Here is a 23,017-nt window from a genome sequence, read left to right as displayed (position 1 = left end):
AACGTTTTAATGACCTAATTAAGGAATTCAAATACATTGCCTTGAGGGGTTTACATACGAGTACAGCAGATTTGAGCTCGTGATTGATGTCACCAGTCTAGAAATTATGTAAGCTTAGATCTTTATGACTAGCCCTCGTATAGTCCCTCTGTAATCTGTATGAAGTAACAAGATTCCGGTTCATGCATTGTTATATACTTAAGCTACACTTTCTTGGAGTATTGTTTCGATTGTGGAAGCTATTATCACGATGGAATCAAGCGTTAAACGACAAACAAAATCAACTGATCAGGAAGATTCATATCTTCAGGTGCTCAGTCATGCATGTGAGAAGTGGAGAGTGCCTGCCTTGAGTCATTTTATAAATATGCTTTTCTATCACTAAGCGTAGGATACCCAAGTGTTACCGTTCTGACCAACATCCTGATTTTGCTAAGAGCTCTAATCAGCGCCAGCTGTTCTACGAATTAATGTTGGTAGTGTTCAATTGAAATGAAAGTATCCAGTCACTACTGTGCAGTCATGAAATCAGCCCAGCTGATGAAGGATCACTGACTGCTTTGTAGGGAATATATGTAGTACTTATTCTGACAAGCGAAAATTAAAATTCTGTGACATCAACTCGGTAAGATAAATATGTTGTTCACTGGTCCCACTGAGACCATTGGTTGATGTACCGTCTTCAGGCTCAGGGAACATGTCATGTCCACCTCGTGACCAGTAAATAACTTATATGATATGTGTTATAAAACTGACCATCAAGCGAATAATGTACGTTTATACCACCAAACGAGTGTTAAATCAAGGGAGTAGTAATCTAATTTTAATTGCAACATATGTCATATTTGGGATTTCACTTTCTAAATGGCATCGTGTAATCATAGCTTTCGGCCGTGGGAGCCGTGCCATTTACACTCATCAGAGGGGTACACTAAGTACGCAGTCTAGACTACCAGTTGTCCGACTATCATTTTTGTGGAAGTCGCGGTGGCTGAGCGGGCTAGGCGGCTGACTTTGAGGGTGCGGGTTCGAATCCCGGCTGGGAGTCAACCGAAAAAAGTACTAGAATTTGTACTTTACTAAGAAAGTGAAATCCCAAATATGACATATGTTGCATTGGACCACTTTCTAAGTGGCATCGTGTAATCATAATTTTAATTGCCTAAGAAATTCTTATAGACCGGCGCTGTTTTGAGGATACGAACAGAACATATTCTTGTTTCACGAGAAATACACGTTATCATTTCCTGAGAACTAAAGGTAAAAAGTGTATATATCTGTTTACCAAACTGCTTTTTCTGATTGTTCTTGCAGTTTGGATTTTGATCTGTGTGTGCGTGAATGGATATCATTGTTACAACCTAATGTTAAGGTTGAAGAAATTCCGTCGAGGTAGACTGCTGCCCAGTCTCCATATCTGTCATAATGAAGAGAGCCACCTGGGACTGGCCACCTGGCCACATTGCGCCATAAGACTGTTGGCGCGAAACATTACTTGTCCGTGCTCTACATGCTATGCAACGGTTCTGTCGACTACAGACAGACAATACGAACCAACATTAGATCGTGCATAAAGGTAACTGTGACCTAACCCATCGTTCAGTTTCAGTTTCATTAACACAGTTAATAACTGTTTTACGCCATGAAAATTTACATGGAAACTTCCCAGTGTCCTTATCTTGCATATATAAAAAGACTGTATTTCGGAATGTTTTGAAGAAGCGTGTCACTTATACTATGTGACGCTGTTGCTTTATTTTGAAATGTGTCAGACTCTAATTGGGAACAGAATATATCCTTAAAGGAGGATATGCATTGGCTGTTGCATAATCTACCAAGAAATTAAAGTCTACATTTATCTACGAAGCCATTCATACACCACATACTAAGAATTCCTAACACCGAGGCAGATGAGACACCTTTGCCAAAGCCCTAAATGCATCAGGCAAAGTATCTCTGCGTGCTTTTGACTAATCCATAGTCTTTACCATGCAGAAAAGGTTAAAGTTCGCACCCATAGAAGGTTGTGGGGAGTATCCTCCTCCTCCATATTTGTACACAGGAGGTACGGTGGAGATATTTATTGTTCAAGCCGTGATTATTTCGGAAGTATTGTCGTGATTTTTGACAATTTGCGTATGGTCTAGATTCGGAAGATAAATCAGAGTAAAGCATGATACCTCCATATTTGACAGTATCACTTATTGCGTTGTCTGTTTCGCCAAACTTGAAGGAATAATCAAATTGGCCCTTCCCTGGTTTACGGAATATAGTACAAGTACCGTTTGAACCTTTATTTGTATGCCGTCACTTACCAACAAAGATACACAGTGTCAAGTGACGTCTGTAGACCTCTAGGAGAAGCAGAAGCAAGGGTAGTATCAGACAATACAATTCGGGGGATATCAATACCGTGTACGCGAATACCATTGCTTGAGGTTCATAACTGACATATTAAGCGATTGATAGAAAGTAGAAAAAAACAGGACAAGACCCTTCCTTTCCGACATCTTGTTGTATGGCATATTCATTTGATATTCATTTTGATATATAGCTTTGGTACAGGAACTGTCTGTTTTCCTGTCTTTTATTCTTTTCTTTGTTTTCAGTTTTTCCTTTAACACCATTTTACACCGTGACAAGTGACCTATATCAACATCAAATTACAACAAACGTATTTTCACATATTAGTTTCTTTAGTTTAGTCTGTGTGTCTGTCTCCATTATTTACGTACCTACCAGAACCCACTGTCCTTCATGACCCACTGTCGTTCATGACCCACTGTCCTTCATGATCTTATCTGTGATATTAGATTATGCCTGATATTTGAACAATGCAGACAGGCGGTGGGTTCTTTTTCTGGAAAACTATGATACATTCAAAAATTGCAGTCCGATTTTCGAAAGTCACACACAGTTTTAATTAAGTTCTTGTATCTTTACAGTCCTTGCGAATCAGTAATTGCCTCTTTCATCCTACTATGCAGTGGCGAGGTCAGTTCTAACCCACAGCCGAAATATTTCAGAGACCTGAAAATAATGCATTTGAACTTACGCAGTTTGAAAGAAAAAAAATTACTTGACGCAAAATTTCGATCTTATGACGATATATGTCTAAAGGAAACCTTATTGCAGGCAGACATCCGTGGTGTTGATGCAGCAAGACCAGCATACCCCTACCATTCGGTAAAGATAGGCAAACCCGTGGTGGTGCTATCGCTATCTATATTTAAAATAAGGCCAGGCACATGGATAATTTGGACAGTCCCGGGTTTCAGGCGGTGTGAGTACAAATAAAATGTAAACACCGTAGGAACCTTCTGTCGAGCAAATATGAGCGCGGGGTACAGGGATCTGATTGAGCAGTCTGTCGGTAACGTCATCGACCTGAACATTTACCCGTTCGTTTGGGTTACTTTATCAGCAGAACTGATAAACAAATACTCGTCTCTGAAATTGAAGATTCTGTTAATAGTACCAAAACGTGGTGGCACCTGACTAAAGCGTTCATAACATCCCGCAACAATGACAATCGATTTCATACAGTTATCTTCAACGATAGTCTTTTATCACCCAGAAGAAACTTTATCGCTCAATCGACTTTCGTAGAACCAAATAGAGATTTGCCCAATGCCGAGGTTCCTTGTATCTCTGTATTAAACAACATCACTCAAACCGGTGATGACATCATAAATATTGTCACTGGACACATCAAAGGCGACCTGCGCGGATGGGATAGGAAAGAAAATATTTAGATCTACCGCATGTAGTCGGTAGCCAGCCAATGTTTCCCTGTTCATTGAAAGAAGCATCGGCAATGCCTCTTGACAAGAAAGGTAGCGTACATGAATATTCCAGTTACTGTCCAGTCGCACTGACATTGTGTTTTGACGACCTAATTTTGTATACGTCCGGCACGACAACTCGGTCTTTGGTAATTAAATAAAAGGCAACATATGCACCCTCACGGCATGTCCGTGTATATGCCTCCTACACACATCCGAAATATGCACAAAAGCTTTTCATACTTATGAGACCTTTAAAGTACGTTATATCAATTGATGAGTAAATGTATTTCTGCGATGCACCTTTACATCATTCGTAACAACTCGTGTCATTCCGGCAAGCCAGATGGCCTTCTTGCAGCATTCGTAACTAGTCATCGCTTTCCGTGACCTACAAGAAGACCTACCTACGCCATCCGGCTTGCCGGAATGACACGAGTAGTTACCAATGCTTCTTGGAGGTTACGGAAAGAGGCGAGTAGTTACGAATGCTTTTTGCAGGTTACGGAAAGAGGCGAGTAGTTACGAATGCTTCTTGCAGGTTACGGAAAGAGGCGAGTAGTTACGAATGCTTCTTGCAGGCTACGGAAAGAGGCGAGTAGTTACGAATGCCTTTGCGTTATATAGTAGAGGGACTGGATAGTACACCTGGGCTTTGTTAATGGATTTTCTGACACGCCTGTGGACGCCTGTGGATGAGCACTCCAAATCGGCTGTACATGCAATGACCGCACTAATGATAGTGTACATATTGGCCGTCTGCTGATCAGTTGTCTGAGGATTTTTAAATAACGTGGGATGTAAGGCTGGTTAGTATGATGTAACTATCGCGTACATTAGAAAACGAACATCTTGACGCTCTGGGAACTAGATATCGTGCGGTTCGTGGCACAAGTCATATCAAACTTTGTAATGAAACCAAATTCCAGTCCATCCCAGATAGAAGGTATTGTTTAAAGTTATTTTTTCCCTTTAAGATGTATAATAACCATGTGCAAAAATACCTTTATGACCTGAGCCTAGATATTCGAAGCTTTCTTAACGCTAAGATGGTCGTAAGTGCCATACATTAACATTAACGTACGACTACCTTAGCGTTAAGAGTGCTTCGAAAATCTAGTCCCAGATCCTGAACTCCGTCTCTGGAACTACGAGCTATAATGTAAGAAATAACTAATAAATTATACACATGAGCATTAATTAAGCACCACCAAAAATAATTGTCGCTTGTAACAAAAAGGGATCAAAACAGAGAAGTCAACCAGTTATATCTAAATACACATGCAGTTAGCATGAAATTCACGTGCTGACTCAAATGCATGCTTTTCGTGCTAAAGTTCTGTCATGGTACAAGGGTCTGAGGGGTATAAAAAGGTGAAATGAAGTATTCTCATTTCTTTCTTATCGACGCATCAATAAGTGAACAGTGCTGAAATTATACGGTTTTTTTTGGCGTAGGCTTTCTGAAAATACCAGATGGCAGAATACTGGTAGGCATAAAGTTTGTTTGTCCTCTCGCAGCACTGGGTCCAGATTGAATATCAATCACACTGTCATTAGTCGCCTTGTAAGGAAACATGTGGCCACTGGTTGCATGAAGGATCGTCCACGATCAGGATGGCCGGGAAAGACCACTCCCCGTGATGACCGTGCCCTAGTTCACTTAGTGAGACGCAGGCCCGCCAATGCCAAAAATCTCAGAGAACAATGGAGAGTAGGTGTTCGTCTCTCCACCAGCACCACCTGAAGGAGGCTCAGGTCCGGTGGACTCCGTGCACGTCGTCCAATCAGACGTCCCTTATAGGCCAGGGGCATGAGACATGACACTGGAAAAAATAGTAGAAAGCGGAATTTTTCAGGAAAGCTTCAGTACATCATTGCCATGTGCAAAATACAAAGTTCTGCAAATTCTACCTTGTGGCATTTTCAATATGGCCGCCAATTTCAAGATGGCCGCCAAAATCATTAAAATGATTAAACACACAAATTCGTCAATAATTATGCCATGTGACATATCAAATGAAAACTCATCTCACAAGGAATCTAAATATATTACTTTTAACACCACACATACATAAGACAGTATAAAATGCCATGATAACCACACATTTGATGCTTGTGCTTTTGGTCAAATTAATTAAAATGTCTACTATGGTTGACTTAATACATTTTCAGCTGTTATTGAAGAACAGGATTTCTATCCCCTCAAGATAGATGCTTTTATCTTTTTCTTGAAAAAAATACCATTGAATCCATGTGAAGGTTATAACCATATATATCTTGTCTGGTAAGCAGTACAGGAAGTGCATTTCTCTGAGAAAAACAACGTCACCGGTGGGACGAGAAGTTATGGATTTCATCATGATTTTTCCAGAACATTTAAGTAAATTTTGACTTTGAAACAATTCAGTGACTTTATGGAACAAATAAAATAGATAAGATGTGATATTTGGGTGAACTTTATTGAAGTAAGAGCTGAAAACTGACAGAACAACATAAAACACAACATAATGATGGAAAGATGCTGAATCCAACCTGTGGAAAAGTCATTCACCCAATCGTGTTGAAGTTGGTGAAAAGGGTCTTCATGGTCTTGTCCGAGCAAGTATATTGAGAGGAGATGGTTACCAGTCATATTTGAAATGATAGAGCAGAGTAGAATGTGTTGGGCCTTGATGGGTCAATGGTATCTTGAGGGGATAGAAATTCTGTTCATCAATAACAGCTGAAAATGTATTAAGTCAACCATAGTAGACATTTTAATAAATTTGACCAAAAGCACAAGAATCAAATGTGTGGCTATCATGGCATTTTGTATTGTCTTATGTATGTGTGGTGTTAAAAGTAATATATTTAGATTCCTTGAGATGTGTTTTCATTTGATATGTCACATGGCATATTTATTGACGAAATATATTCGTGTTTAATCATTTTAATGATTTGGCGGCCATCTTGAAATTGGCGGCCATTTTGAAATGCCAAAATGCATGATATCAATAAATTTATATTCCTTGTGAAATGAGCTTTTATTTGATATATCAGTTGACATAATTATTGACAAAATATCTGTGTGTATAATCATTTTAATGATTTTGGCGGCCATCTTTAAATTGGCGCCCATCTTGAAATTGGCGGCCATCTTGAAAATGCCACAAGGTAGAATTTGCAGAACTTTGTACTTTGCACATGGCAATGATGTTCTTAAGCTTTCCTGAAAAATTCAGCTTTCTACCATTTTTCTTCTACACAAGGCTCAACGTTTGGCGTGGTGTAATTAACGGGACAAAACCACAACATGAGGACATTGGATCCACTGGTCCGATGAATGCCGTTTTCTTCTTCGTGTTACTGATGGACTTTGGCGAATTTGGAGAAGGAGTAATGAGGCTTATCAACAGCGGATGATCCATGCAGCTGAACCCTTTGGCGGTGGATCTGTAATGGTGTGAGGGTATATCTCCTAAGACTGGAAGCTGAATCACCATTCAAGGGACACTCAGTGGTCAGAGATACCAACAGGAAGTACTGCAAGCTGCTGTTGTCCCGCATTTTGATAACCAACCCCTCGCCAGTCGGCCATTATTTATGGACGATAATGCAAGGCCTCATCGTTCCAGAGCTGTTACCGCATACTTGCAGAACAGCGCAGTTGACAGATTACCGTGGCCTGCGAGAAGTCCTGATCCCATCTTGAGCATTTATGGGACCATGTTGGGCGTCAAGTTTAAGTAAGGGATCCACCTGTTCAAAATCTACAGGAATTACCCCCAGGCTCTTCATGAGGAATGGCAGAGGATTCCAATGATGCGCATTCGGCGTTTGATTTCCAGCATGAGGAGGAGAGTTGCAGCAGTTATCCGTACTAGGGGAGGATACACCAAATACTGATGTCACCATTAGTGTTGGCTCAGGATTGAACAGCGAACGTTTTTTGAGAACTTTGTGTACATTGGACCACAGACATTGTCTGTGTGACAATAGTTTTGGACATGATTATCGATCACATTTTAGTGCCCCCATATAGCCGAAAGTAGCAGCAGTGTTGGTAGTTGATGGATTGACACTTTAGATGGTTCAGTTAGCGAAATTATAACCATGTGTTTGGTTTCCATATCATGAATGACCAGTGTATTATGTTAAACACAATCTTGAAAATGGGTGGTGCTTAATTAATGCTCATGTGTGTACAAGGAATTTACAGTCGAACTGTCGGTTATGCCAAATCGCTTTTACCTGACACAATAAATTTATGGAATGCCCTACCAAATTCCAAAGGGTCATACAGTCTCACAGAATTTGAAAACCCAATTGCAAAACCGAAAACAAGATTTGTATTAACCTTTATTGAGGCACTTGCTTTTTGCCAAATCGTTACTTGTCTTATCCATACTCAGGTAAGAATTACTATAGGTTATAACCTGGATACCATTTTGGACGGAAACAGAGCATGCACTCCTTGTGCAAACAAGAAAGTACGTCCGCGATTAATATCGTCACGACACAACGCTTCAAATCTTCTCAAGACAATAATTAAATTAACTCAACAGCCTTCGCTTGACCGATTATACTTTTGGACTAGGTTAGTCTAGTGGTTTAAGCGTTCGGTCGTCACGATGAAGACCTGTGTTCGATTCTAAGTACGGGTACAATGTGTGAAGCCTTTTTCTGGTGTTCCCCGCATTGATATTGCTGGAATAATGCTAAAAGCGGTATAAAATTCAATCACTCACCCAGGTGTTTCTATTTTGGCACGAAATTCAGTAATGCTTGCTGCAAGGTAAGAGACAACAGTACAAAATGAACTTATCTCACTGGCCTGGCACTGTCATGAAAACATGATAAACCACACATGCTAGTCAACTTACCTCACAAACCGCAGTCATGAAAATATGGCAAATAACGTATCTCACTGGGTTCAATTTAAATCCACCGCATAAAAATAGTAATCTGCAATCAATATCAGTATTTGTATTGATACATGATCGCAGCATGAGGCAAAGCGTACAGTCCTAGCTCATGCTGTATGAAGCACCATCATGATTCATGTGCTCATTCTTCTTCCAGGTGACCTTTCATGTGAGGGCAGACGTGACCAGATACATTTGGCAGCATGTCGGACAAGGTTGTGTATGGTGTTGTTGGGGCAGCCGGAGCATCTATTGTGGCCTGGAGAACCATGTTTCCTTGGATAAATCATGACCTCAAGATCATGAAGGTCCAGAAGCGCCTCAAAGCTGAAAAGGATAAAGATTTTGAAAGTGGGGAGTTACTGATTGACAGATTTGAGAAACATGTCTACAATCAACCAAAGAAGCCATTCATTATTTTTGAAGGCAATATTTTCACTTATGAATACATTGACCAACAAGCCAATAGGGTAGCAAATGTTGTGAAGACATGGGGGCTGTCAGCTGGGGAGACAGTTGCCATGATGATCTATAATGAACCTGCTTTTGTGTGGACATTTCTTGGTGAGATATGTTTGTGATTTTTGTTGCAATAGTTTGTGTAACTTATCGTGTACAGTGTTTAATTTTAAGACGTATGGAATGGACATTTGCTATATATGCTGTGATAAAATACATATTTATCTTGTATTACTTTATTGAAATAACACTTTATGGATGAAAATCCTATCATGTTCATTAATTAGATTACTGTTTTCTTCTAGCACGTGATCAAATATGCAAGTAATAGAGTATTTTGTTCATTTGCCTTGTCTCATAACATTTGTCTCCCATGGTAAAAAGTGAGCATTTTACTCACAGCTGAAACATGATGTTTCGCTGTTGATTAACTGAGCAATCAAAGAAATGTCATTTTTAGATGGACGGCCACGTCAGTATGACTTCAGTATGAAATGTGTTATTATCTGGTGTGAAAGTGGTGGAAGGTGTATGTCGTTGTGGGTTGTAACAGACAGGACCACATTGCACCATAGCCCCACACATTTGTCAGGGCTGGGCACAGACAGATAAATTTCCACATAAATGACGCATCACTGTAACATGAAACAAGAATATGTTCACATGATTTTGAAGTATCCATGATGAGCTCCACAAGCTACAAATTACACAGGGGTTAGTTAACAGTATGGTAAATACACTCTGGCAGTATTGGAGATGTTTTGGAATAATTGAAACTGCGACTGCGAGGAAATCACACAATATCATTCATCATCTCAGACCTCATTCTGTCATAATAGTCTGACTCATTTGATGTTCCAGGTGATTACTGAACCATAACAGAAGTGTGGTAGCCGCAGTAACTCCCATGTGTTGTGTTACAGGTCTTCAGAAAATGGGAATTGAGGCAGCTCTGATCAACTTTAACCTACGTCAGAAACAATTAAGTCATTCAGTCAGTGCCAGCGGAGCCAAGGCATTCATCGTTGGACAAGGTGATTTGATATTTTCAAGTGTTTCCTGTTTATGATGTATGATTCTGATTATTTAAGGTTTTAACATTTGTTACCCAACAGTGACTGTATTCGTCATTTTGTGGGATGTCAAGGTTGTAGCTTGAAGCAGCTGGAGTGTTTGAGTGTTCTGTGTTTTACCGTTGACAGTCGATCTTGTTTACCAAGTACATTGTATCTCCACTCTGTTTCTAAAAATACCCTGGACAGATAGACAAACTGAGTTTTAGTTACAAACACCAGTACCATTCCTCTTACTAAAGAATTACTGTCACTCCGAGCTTAAAGTCAACAACCATTCAAAATGGACCTTCTGAACAAGATCTTGGTATAATTTATAGATTATGCCAGCCTTATATGACAATGTGCTTAATATATCTAAAGAATGAGGGAGGGTGTATTTTATGTGCAAAAAAGAATTTTCCAGTGAATTGAAGGAGCAAGATTATTTCGGTGGATTATTCCAGGATAGATTTCATAATAGAATAGAAATATTCTCTGGATGATCTTTAAAGAGGATTTGGTCAAAAGCCTGATACTGTTCCAATCTACCTCGAGACATTGTAGCTTGTGCAGTGTGGAATACTGAAACTCTCGTCACTGAAATTTGTCCTGGGGCACAGGTCCAATCATCCAAAATTCATTGTGTAGAGTTATGTCCCTTGGTCATGCCAGAAACCTTTGATCATGTTTTTTTATCACCATACCTTAGGTCATTGTTTTTACCATATTGGCAACTGAAGCACTTAATAGTTTCCTCTCACACTGTGCTTCTGTGACTAAAATGTAACTGGAATGCTGTAAACATTTTTAACTCACTCACTCCATTTCTTGCAGCTTATAAAGTTGTTGCCTAGTTTTATAAACGCAATGTTTTCTAAATTCCTGCAGGAGTGGAACTTTTTGATGCAGTCCATGCTGAGGAAGGAGAGTTTGGCGGCATGCAGATATATATCCAAGGATGTTCGCCCAATCAGCTGCCTTCTAGCTACATCTCATTTGATGATCTCATCGCAGCATCATCCCCTGCTGGGGTTGACGCCAGTGTCCGTGCAGCTTTAACACCAATGAGCCCAGCTTGTTATATTTACACATCTGGCACTACTGGTAATATGGTCATACTTTCTGAGTTTGCTGATGAATAGAGTTCAATTCTTTATTGAAAGGAGAGACTTCACACAGATCTGATAACTAATGCAGAGAGTTAACCAATGTGTTATTAACTTTCTATTGCCTGCAACTTGAAAAGGATTTCCATACCTTTTTGTTTAAAGTTCACATTTTGTTTCCTAAAACATGTTTGAGCCCATATTTCAAATATTATATATTATTGACCATATTTATTAATATATGTCTGTTTATGAAAGAATGAATGGCAGTAGATTTATGTGACAAGTTGAACACGCTTGGCAGACACGAAGGGAAATGTTAAAAACTGTATTTATATGGTATGAGCATTCTCTTCCCAAAGAGGTTACTTGTCATATCTTCCTATGTAACATCTGTTCTAATACGACCCTTTCATGGTGTGAGTGTTCAAGACTCGTGATTGGAGGCAATCAGATTTAGTAGTGCAATCAGCGACCTTGTTTCAAAAGTGATCGTTCGAAAGATCTCGGAAATTTCCGGATGCATCGTCATAACTAGAACCTCTTCCCGAGCGCGATACTCAAATGTTTCTACTAGACAGAACTCAGTCATGTCATTTTTGTTTCTCCACATTGCTTGCATTTGTCAAGTTGAATTTAATAGAACAGAAAAAAGGGAGATAAATTTTTGCCGCTAGGAGATTTTATGAGAACCGCGAAATATGGCCGTATTAGAACAGAGGTTCGTAGGAAGATATGCCAAGTAACCTCTGTGGGAAGAGAATGATAGTATGAGATATCATTTCATAAATATAATATCCATGTTAAATTCGATAAGCTGGCACGTTTAGCCACAATACTCATGAACGTTGCCCAGATGTCAAGTGTCATAGCATGGGCCACATCTGTTGTGGCACCGCGGTAAATCAGGACTTTACTTTATCACTAGCAGTCTCCTAGAGCCTGAAATAGGTGTTGTGGCTATACTTATTAAGCATGGTTCTGTGTTTGATTAGGCTTTCACAGTATAGCAATTTGTGCTTAACAATATATTTATATAGTAACATGTCACAAATCTGATAATCTGTTATTTATTTTAGTGCTTTGCTGGTTGGTAACGTAAAATGTAATGATATCATCCTCATTTGACTGTCAGGAATGCCCAAACCAGCGCCTATTATTCATTTGAGAGCAATGAACTACGGTCTTTCAATTACCAACGCCACCAGCAATGACACTGTGTACACCGTTCTTCCGCTGTATCACAGCGCAGGTGGAGCCCTTGGACTGATGGGAATAATCAAAGCTGGTATGTCGAAATTAAGAAATACTCTTATACCTAATCCAGAGTTGCCTATACCTAATCCAAACCAATGTTTGTAAGGCAAATCAAACTCACACCACTCAGTGGCTAGGGTCCATGCAGGTACTAGTGGTACCGTAAGTCCTCACAGTCTCTAATACGTCAGTCTATCTTGGTGATCTTATTGTTGGTGATCTCCAGCCCGTTTTCAATTTGTGTCCATAAAAGGTTTTACAGATACATGCTAGTTTTAGTTCTCTATCTATCTGTGATTCTTTAGTTATTCTACTGCTCTTCGCTGGCAGGTTTTATCATATATTGAGAATTTATAACTTTCAAGTGACGATATGCCTGAAATATTGCCAAGGTGACTGTAATTTTTAACTCACTCACTGAGTGTTGGTTTCTTGTTGGTGCACTTCAAGAAGGATGACGTGTTGTACATAAAGTTGCTGCTGTACCACAGCGCAGGTGACGGGTTGGGTCTCTACGGGTCTATACATGCTGGTGTGATGTCAAGTGCCTGTTTTGTTTTATAAACCTTAAGGGCTCCCAGATGTGTTTTATCAATTCAGACCCGTGAAGGTCCGGGGTAGAATAGGCCTTAGCAAGCGATGCTTGCTACAGAAAGCGTCTATGCTTGTCGAAAGAGGTGACTAACGGGATCGGATGGTCAGGTTCACGGATTTGGTTGACACATGTGATCGGTTCCCAATGCGCAGATCGATGCTCATGTTGTTGATCACTGGATTATTCGATTCAAACTCGTGGTTTTATAGACAGCCGCCATATAGACTGCTCGTAAAATGTTTGACATGAAAGGTAATGAAGCTCTGTATCCAAAGCTCTGAGAGCAGTCTTGATATTTTGTCTTGTGTTGCTTCTTGTTGTCACTGCAGCCATTTTGTAACACTGGTGGAGGAGACTTTGTACTATATCTATCTTTGCAGTGTGACAGTTGTGAACAATTCGAACAATTAAACACCCGAGCACATCACCTCCTACGCATGCGCATCAGCAACCCGTTGATCTTGCGATGACACTTGCCATTTTCACCCACAAGTACGATTCAGTGAAAATTACTCTTTTTCGAAATCCAAGCCAATCCTCTTTAATAATTAGTCATCCATCAAAATTAACACTTAGATTTGATTTGATTCATATACCCTTTGATCATCATAACCTTGGATTATTTTTTAAAGAATGATATTTAATTAACCAATTGTTGTCATCTTAATTACAGCTAATGTTGGTCACATGAAAACACGCTCCATCTGCAAATCGAATGTGTCAGACAGTGGTGACCCACTTCCAATTTGTTCACCATGCGGCAATAACTGTAGTTTCTGCGCCCCTTACGGAATAACGAATGTGCAAAATACTTGTTTGTTGTGCAACGCAAAAGAGATGAAGAAGAAAAGGCCGAAAAAATCCAGACCATAGTCACAGTTGTCTACACCCACAGACAAGATGACTGACCTAGCAGAATTCATTCCAATACAGCTCCCTGTGGACAATAATGTCAATCTCGATTTCTTTTCGGCCAACAGAAGAAACACCATTACATAGTGTGATTTTTTCAATACAAATGGGATAAGGGCGTGCCGTTCTAAGAGGAAATCTCCTTTTGGAGAACACGGAGTTTTCAAAATCTAGCCAAACTAAAGAAGACAGCTCTATGACAGCAGCTGCTATTTTTACATGAAGGGCGTTAGTTCCAGCTACACTGACTGAAGAAATTGGGACCTGCACGTAGGACTTTCAGAAGACTACATCATGTGAGGTAGATGATATGACGTCCGCAAAAGCCCCAACACAAGTTGGGGTAGTCCAACCTTCATCTTTAAAGCCTTCACACTCCTAAGTGTCTACGGAGACTTTCACAAAGTCTTAGCCTTTCAAGCAGCATCAGATTTTCACACAGACTCAAAACTTAACACAAAGTTTCACGCAGCTGAGTGCGCTCAACCAGCAGTTCCTCAACCCTTCACTTACTCGACCCTTCACAAACACGCAGAACTTCACGCAGCAACAGGTCTTCACGCACCAGTCAACTTCTCTACTTTTCACTTCTCTAGGCATTCACTCCGCTAGTCAACCATATTTTGTGACTATTTTTACAAAACACGTAGTGTTTGCTATTCGACAGCATCAAAGCCAACGTCATCAGTGTGTCACAAATTGTACGGACAGGTGTCTATGACAGGGAAATATCACATTCTAATTATGAAAAAATAGTGCAAGGAACCCGACACTGACTAATGGTAGCACCTTACTGGCCATCGAGAATGTGGTTTTCAAGTCTGATGGCGATAGCGGGAAATAATCCCAACCTGGCCAAACATCCTTCTTCACAAAGCACCCACACTCGAAAGTCTTCTAGTTTTGCGTAAGGCATGTATAAAGGAATGACTTACAAAAGAGGCTGCCCCTTTCTTTGTGATGTACCAGAAGTCTTTATGATCACAAATGGAACACTGTTGACCAGTTTGCATCGCTGAAGGGATTCTCAGCAACTGGGCCACTCATCGTCAAGTAAAACCTCATCAGGGTTCGGAGCTTCACTGGACTTCTGAGATCCTAAAGATCTCGGTGGTTTGTCCTTCAACATGTTTGCAACCCTTCAACAAGCGGAATTTGAGTTCATCATTCAGAACAAAGTTGATCATTCTGGTGTTCATCCCTAAATCGCCCAAATCTTCCACGGAAATTATTTTTGAGTTTCTGAGTCAAAGCAACAACATTTGATCCACCAAGGGCGTTCAAGCGGCGTAAAATAAGAGCCGTTCATATGTATTTCCTGTTTGGCAAAAATATTATTTTGTACTTATCCTGACTCACAGATGAATGTCCCACCAGTTATTTCTACTCAACACTAATTTGGGCAATGGGTTTGGGTCCAGGAATGGAGAGAGTAGCGAGTAACTGCACAGTCACAGCTGTTCTGCATGCACAGGGGGTGGTGTGTTCTGGAGAGGTGGTTTTACTGTTGTTGGGGGACATGGATACAGAGGTTTCAATTCTGTGTCTATCTGGCTGAAAGAGAAGAAGCAAATAAAATGAATCAGAATAAGTATATACTATCACTTTTATAAAAGAGGATACATTTTAGATTATCTGATTTCATTTCTACCTGATTTTCCTTGAAAGAAAAAGAACTATAAATGGATTTGAATGATCTAAAGAAACGCACATGTGTAGTACTTGTGCACTAAGGAAAGCAAGGTAATTTAATCATACCAACACAGATTTAAAGAATATTGCTGTCAAACTTTGTAGGTGCAACTATGGTTCTGCGAAGGAAATTTTCAGCATCTCACTTCTGGGAGGAGTGCTGTCGCTACAGGGTCACCATCATACAGTACATTGGTGAACTGTTCCGGTACCTTCTTTCACGGCCAGAGGTGAGTTTACAAGGTGGGAGTCTTCCTACAGTATATCGGTGGCGAGTTTACAATGTGTTATAACATGTCATAGTTTACAATGTGTTTAACATGCTAGTTCCAGTATCTTCTTTCATGGCAAGAGGTTACTCTATAGAGTGCTCTCTGCTGTTGTTTTGGCTACAGTCTCTCTCTCTCTCTCTCTCTCTCTCTCTCTTTCTCTCTCTCTCTCTCTCCATGGTAGTAGTGTCTTCCTTTTTCCTTTCAGAGCCCTGAAGAGAAGAATCATCAAATTCGAGCAGCATTTGGCAATAGTCTGCGTAGAGACATTTGGGAGCAGGTGCAGGCGAGATTCAGGATACCCCAAATAACTGAGGTCTTTGGGGCAACAGAAGGAAATATACTATTGTTCAATCCCAGTAACAAACCTGGGGGTGTTGGAAGACTGTCTCCATTGTTGGTGAGTTCAGTAGGCAGACAAGCTTCATAAATAACGATAAGTGAACTAACAATAAATACAGTCTGGACTTTCACATAGCTGAAAACAGTATAACAAAACATTGCATCAAAGACATTGACCGTTTGGCCATGTTTATGACGATGATGGTTTTTTTTAGAAAAAATACAGTGAAACATTATCCGGAAGTTGCAGTGACTGTTGATAGTTGTACTAACTAAATAATTATACAAATAAGGTTGTTTAAATGTCCCTTTGTCCCAATTATTTATTGATATTATCTTTACAGCAGAGGGTGAGTCCAACTTACCATACTTTGGTCAAATATGACATTGCAACGGCTGAGCCAATCAGAGACAGCAACGGACATTGTATAGAAGTTAAACCAGGTTAGCTTTACAATCACATTTGACACAGAGAGACAGATGGAAAAGTAGATAAATATATACGTTTTATCATTATGTGTTTGGTTTCTGTTTGTATCAATTGTCATTTCCTACAAATAGCAGAGTTAAAACTATGTATATGATTTCCTTTTCATCCAATTGTACATTGTGTTTATGTCATTCTATTGTTTATTGCTAACATATGCCGTCATTTGTTATCACTCTTGTGAACTTGATGGCAGCAATAGCTTGTAAAATAACTACCAATGACATGAATATCCTTAGAGTTCTTTAATTTTTTTTAGCTCTGAACATCAGTAATTCAGAGTTAGTAAACAGTTGCCGACTAACACTTATTGAACCTGAATGAATACGAATTATACGGACTAGGTTCTTGTTGTCTGTAAACAAGTATGAGGATTTGCACGCTTCTGTTTGTAATCGACAATGTGGGTCTTATAAAAACATCAGTGACTAAGTGAAATACTCCAGTTTCATTGGACAATCAATAACTAAAACGCTCTCAAACTGGATTGAGAAACAAATCCGTCTGATTTTATGACTGCTTCACTACTTCCGCATAGCCACCATTACATGTATGGTGGAAATGTTAATATAACTCAAACTCTGTTACAAAATGTGTGTACGTGCATATGTCCATATTTAAGAATTGACAGTACCAAAAGAAAGAGTAAAAACAAACAAAGAAAACAAAGAAAAAGAAGGCAGAAAACAAGAAAGATGAATCCCAAAAAGAAAAAAAAGCAACGACGATGGTTATCATAAGGATATAGCAACTGAGGTGTTTGAACATTTTTATTGAGTACTTTGTGTGTTTTATGTAGGAGAGAAGGGCCTGTTCATCTCAGCCTTTGCTCCCGAGATGAAAGAATTCAACTTCTACAAGGCATCACGCGAAGCCAATGAAAAGAAGCGAGTCCGTAATGTTTTCAAGAAAGGCGACTGTTACTTCAACTTCGGTGATATCCTCTACCTCGACCGAGACTACTTTTTGTATTTTGTTGATAGAATTGGTGACACTTTCAGGTTAGTAACAAATGTGATCACAGGCAAACTGCAGTGGAAATAGGGCTGTGCAACAGGGAGAAAATTACCAGTCTTTCTAATATGCGAGCGCACCATATATTTTATTCAACATTTTCATCAAATCGTGAGCAATTATTAAATAAGAAGTTGGAAATCTGAGATCACAACCCTTTGAGGAAATGGGTATCTACATTTGATGGTGGCGATATAAAGTGATCGGCAAAAGAAAGTATACAAGGTTTTCCAGGGGGTTCATTATCATTGACCAGAGTACCCAGACAGCCAAAACAAAATGCAGTGGTGTTAACAACATCTTTACCCAATCTGAGATAACGAGTTTTCCATCACTAAGAGAATAAGCAGGGACTGGGGTACATACTACCATCACTTTAGTGTCCTTATGTCCACCCCTTTCATCAATACAGGCACACATGCGACACCATTCGTCGCGGAGGGCTTGTGTAAGTTGCTGTCTATCCGTTTTGGGTTAGCGCGTTCCGCACGTGTATGTCTCGTGCACCCCACATGTACTCGATCGGGGACATAACTAGAATATTTACGCCGTTCCTCTCGTTGTTGCCAGAGACGAGTAACTCTGGCCCTACGCAATCTATGACGTCTGTGTTAAGGTGTCAACATCTGTTCTTCGAAGGGTCTGTAGGCTCTGATACCTGCTACCCGATAACGTCTGGCCACCGTGTGTCGACTGACACGGTGATCAAGGGAATTAACCTATGATGACGGTTTCTCATGTGTAAAGTCCTTACTTGCCAGTAGTCAGCTGGTGTTGTCATTCGTGGCCTCTCACTTTTTGGCCTGTCCTGTGTCGGGCCCGTCTGCCTGTGATGTTGCAGCAGTATAGAGACGGCTACAGAGGTTCAGTTGAAGATTCTTGTAACGTTGGCGTGTGTCGAACCCATCTGGAGCATACCTATGCCCTCTCACGTTCCAGTTTTGATAGTTGTGGAATATCCCAGCAGGCACATAAACGTCTAATAGACGTATAAATGACAACCTATCAATGTGTTGAAAAGACGTCTAAATATACTACTCAAAAGAAGTTAGGGAACACTTATTTATTTACGAATACAAACTGACGGGAACAAACGACAAAGACAGAAGTGGTAAATTCTATATTTTGTGAGTGTAATGAAATCAAAATTCATCATCAGTTCTCGATATCTCATAACATGATCATGTGGTGATGTCATGAAAGTCACTGGGGTCAAAATTGAAAATCAAGGCTCAGATGCAACAATCAGAAACGAGTGTGACCGCCTCTTGAAGCCACACATATGCAGCACAACGACGTCTCATGGAGTTTACTAGTGTCTGTAACATGTTCTGTGGGATAACCTTCCACTTCAGAGTCAGCCACTGAGAGAGCTGATGCAGATCTTGAGGGGAGGGTGGTTTTCTCTAACACGTCTGGCCAACAGGTCCCATGCATGTTCAATCGGCGCCATTCCATTCGAGTGACGTTGTTTTGTCGAAGAAAGTCATTGACTAAGCGTGCACGGTTAATGGTCTTGCATTATCATCCAGTTAAAGTGCATGATGGCCTATTGCATTCAGACAAGGAATCACAAGTGGTCTCAAAATTTTATCCCTGTAACAAACTGCATCCAGATTACCATTAATGACGTAGAGATTGGTTCTTTGATGATAGGAGAAGGTGCCCCAAACCATGACACAATTTCCACAAAAAGCATTGTGCTCACGAACGTTGACGTCAGCAAGACGTTCGCAAGGTCGTCTATAGACAAGAGCTCGCCCTTCGTTGTGTTGCAATGAGAACCTTGATTCGTCTGAAAACAAGACATCTGACCATTTGCTGTCTTGTCCACTGCAGGTGGTACCGTGCCCATCCGGCTTGACGTCGGGGTCGGAGATTTCTTTCCCTCAGACGGTTCCTGATTGTCTGTCACTAACATTGGTCCTTGTGGCAGTCCTCAGTTGTCGTCGGAGATGGTTTGCAGTGGCGGTTCTCCTTCTCAATGCTTCAAGGAGCGACAAGCCGATCTTCCTTTCCTGTTGTCACTCGAGAGCGTCCATACCTTGGTCGATCACGTACATTTTGGGTCTGTAGGTAACGATGACGCAGCTTGTTGATGTCGGATGGGCTAACATTTAATCTTCGAGCTGCTTCCCGCTGCGAAACACCCTCATTTAACCAACCAATAGCTCTAGCTCGTTCATCCAATACTCAGGTGTCGACGATGAGGCATGTTGCACAATGTGATGCATTTTCGCAAATTTCACTCTTTTTAAAGCCAAATTTCGCACACATAGCCCTTGAAGCACCTGCGTTCGGAGGACAAGTGAGAAAGATCACGTTTTCAATTTTTTTGGCAGCTGTGTTGGGTAGATCGCAACCCAAATTTCCATGAAATTGGGATATTGTCATTTTCAGATTTACGTAGCTCAAAATCATTCAATGCTCTCTTTTGGTCGTAATGTGTTTCCAGTAACCTTAGACTCACAATTTCAGAAGTCATTCTATGTCAAAATGATCATTTTCCAATTTTAAAATGTATTCAAAGAAAAGTATTCCAAAATATCAGTGTTCCCTAAATTGTTGTGACGAGTTTATATGGTTTAAATGGAAGTCTAGAAGACGTTGAAAGCTAGACGTTGTCGACCCTTGTCCTGAGTGCCTTAAGCTAACCCCAGACGACAAGTATCTATAACTTCATCCCCATATACTCGCCCATGTGTCTTACTTACTTACACACCTAACTAAAAAAAGATCAGACGCATTTAGTGAAGAAGACATGCATGTTTCAAGAAGGAATACAAAGTATCTAATAACACAAAATTAAGAAAACGCCAGTTTAATTTTAGACATTTAGTAAATGTTGAATCAACTTCTAGGTTTAGAAGTTAAAAATGGGTACATTGAATCAACATCTAAAATATGTCAGATACACGTCCTGTGCCTGCTGGGATCAGTGGTGATATTTTTCAAACTGCATGTGTAACCTGCAAACAAACTTTCATGCCCTTAGTGCATGTGAAACTCTGACAGAGGCCCAAAACAGTTCACCACTTCGGCGTTTTATTCACGACATGCACGAGAATTACTCTGCAGGTGTCAATTGCTACGTTGGGGCGACATGTTTAATTATGTTTATCTTAATGTGTGAAATATAGGAATAAACAATAATATTGTTATCATAGTTTGCACATATTGTTGTTTGTCAGTTTGTGACTTTTTAACTGGAGGGTTTCCAGGGTAGTAGGTTTTGGGGTGTGGGTTTCTTTAGCAGAGATTGAAATTTTGCAAATGAAGGCGATGAAGAATTTAAGCCATCCCATGATATTGCTGAAATATTGCTTTAAATAGCGTAGAACCAAACTTGCTCATGCCCATGGAAGTTCTGATTCTTTAACAAGATTTTCTTTGATTTTTAAAAATAAACAACAAAACCTTTTAAACTTAATATGATGTGGTTGCTGCAATATTTCTCAGAGCATAGATATCCCGTTTTATCGCTATCTTAGTGGCTTGTCTTACAGCTGTTACCATTCAAAATGTTTAGTGCTTCAGGATAAATCTAAAAACTATGTTGTAGTTCTCACTATTGTGTTATCAACTCTGCTGTTGGTTCCCAGATGGAAGGGTGAGAATGTATCAACTACGGAGGTGGCCAACATTTTGACTTCCCTGGATTTCATCCATGATGCCAATGTCTTTGGCGTCACTATTCCAGGTGGGTGTTTCAGGTCTGTGGAAGAAATTTGTTGGGAAACCTGATGGTGTTTTATCACTTATTATGCTTGTTACATTTATCCAATATGTAGTTTACCAGTTGCCTTTATTGTAAGTCTGTTTTCTGGATTCCAAATATAGTGAGTGAGTATAATTTTCTGACCCCAATATCACCCCGGATGACATCAGATTGTATAAAAGTGTCGATATGGCAAGGAATGCAGATTAATAAAAACATTTTGCATCTTTCTACCGATTACTAGTATTTTTTTATCACTTTTACTCAAAAACGCCCAAAATAGTTATGATCGCAAGTGGGCATTCACATGGAGACTACACTGTCGTCCACTGTAATGTCGTACATTGTTCACATGCATGAGTAGGCCCTTGCAGCTTCATGGAGATCTGATCATTTACGCCGGCGTAACTTGCTGCACTGCGATCTTTCCGAGCCTCCATAAAAGGTCCTGACCTATCTAGATATGTGATGTGTCGAGCCAGTCAAATGGTGATGCCTCTGTAGAATGATACAGTTTCTTTTGTGTACCACCTCAGAGTGAAATATTGGGTTTGGTTTTTTTTGCTTTAAAAATCAGTATATTGTTATTCTTTACAAACAGATGATGATGTATATGTCTTGTAACAGCTCGCCTTGATATCAACTGATTAGATGAGCATCTGCATTTTAGGGCAAGATGGTCGAGCTGGCATGGCAGCCCTGACACTATACGATGACAAACCCTTGACCCCCGAGCTCCTGCGAAAAATCTGGACACACTGCGAGGAAAATCTAGCTACATATGCCCGTCCAATGTTTCTGCGTCTTCAAAAGGAAGCCAGCCTGACCGCTACATTCAAACAGAGGAAGGTTGAGCTGGTCAAGGAGGGATTTGACATCAATCTAGTGGATGATCCTCTGTATTTTGCTGACCAGGTCACTAAGTCCTACATTCCCATAAAACAGGATACATACTCCAGAATCTTGACCACATCCAAGTTGTAGCTGTGGCAGAGGTCGCCAGTCGGAATTGTAGGTGTCAGGACCTGTACCATGAACCACTGTTGCCTTGTAATTGATCAGTGGAACCTTATATCCCCAATATTATAACATGAGTGAACTCCATTGCAACAATATCCTTTGTTACCAACTTTTATCTGGAGCAGACCGTTTACCTCATCTTTCATCCAAAAGAGATACTAAGTGTAATCGTGAACCATTCGACATTGCTTGTCCATTTGTATGCTGTAATTACTTTTTCCAGGTAATGTTTTAAGTACGGGAGTAAACAAAAATCAATCCACGAACTTCTACCAAGACTGAGTCTTTCATAAGGTGATGGAATTAATTATTACTATACGGATGTAGCGATATTAGTCAGTGTTCTTGTCACAGAAACTCATAAAACATATGTCCGTGGTTCCAATCCACTAAGCTTTT

The 23,017-nt window shown here is 40.1% G+C and overlaps 1 pseudogene; it reads left to right on the top strand.

Annotated features, from left to right (window-relative positions):
* The first annotated feature begins 8,895 nt into the window (after positions 1–8,895).
* Positions 8,896–22,635, top strand: LOC137276965 (long-chain fatty acid transport protein 2-like; annotated as a pseudogene).
* The last annotated feature ends 382 nt before the right edge of the window (positions 22,636–23,017 follow it).

This window comes from Haliotis asinina, chromosome 3 (assembly GCF_037392515.1).
Source record: "Haliotis asinina isolate JCU_RB_2024 chromosome 3, JCU_Hal_asi_v2, whole genome shotgun sequence".
NCBI classification, from domain to species: domain Eukaryota; kingdom Metazoa; phylum Mollusca; class Gastropoda; order Lepetellida; family Haliotidae; genus Haliotis; species Haliotis asinina.
The sequence above is the reverse complement of the archived record's forward strand: the minus strand, read 5'-3'. Positions and strand labels throughout refer to the sequence as shown.